This window comes from Arachis duranensis, unplaced genomic scaffold, assembly GCF_000817695.3.
Source record: "Arachis duranensis cultivar V14167 unplaced genomic scaffold, aradu.V14167.gnm2.J7QH unplaced_Scaffold_75763, whole genome shotgun sequence".
NCBI classification, from domain to species: Eukaryota; Viridiplantae; Streptophyta; class Magnoliopsida; order Fabales; family Fabaceae; genus Arachis; species Arachis duranensis.
In genome coordinates this window covers 1-719 of record NW_026265088.1, presented here as the reverse complement: position 1 = coordinate 719, position 719 = coordinate 1, and positions in this window count along the sequence as shown.

The following is a 719-nucleotide window of genomic DNA, read 5'->3' as shown; positions in this document are numbered from 1 at the left end:
TTGATTTCCAGCTTCTTGAAAGTCTCAAGAAATTTGTGGAAATGCTGATCCTTCGTCTCTTTGTGGAATCTCTGTGGATACAGTAGTGGTGGTGTTGAGCTCTTCTTCACTTGATGTTGTTTTGGATTTGGTTCTTCCATAATCGGCTTTCCTTTCTTTAGATTCTGTGGTTTGTTGTTTTCCTCTGTGAATTTTTCTGGGACATTCTTGCTTATCATGTCCTTGTTGATGGATTCATCATTCTCTGTTGACTCATTGTCATTGTTCTTGGTTGCTCCTTGGTTACTGTTCATACCCTGACCGGGCTCCTCCAACTCGGCAAAATCCATGAAAGGTCCGACCTCGTCCCAAGGCCCACGCCTTACCTCATGAGTTAACATTAATTTCATGGTGGTTGCTTGATTTAAAGAAGTTATGCATTTTCACTCCAAATCACTTACTTAGAAGACTCACTTTTTAATTACTCCCTTGCTAACTTCTCTTGGCTTATAATGCTTAACAAGCTTATTATTCCTTTAGAGGTTTGGTGTCTAATGTTGCAGTAGTAGCCTTTGGCTTTATTTTTTTTTCTTTTACTCAACATCTTCCCACCACAGACACATGGCTCACTATTTCCTCCTAGGATCATTGATGCCCATCATCTCTTTGGATAACTAAATGTTCTGTATCTAAGTTGCTCTTTATTGTGGACTTTCAATTGGCCATCCCAAATCAGTTGA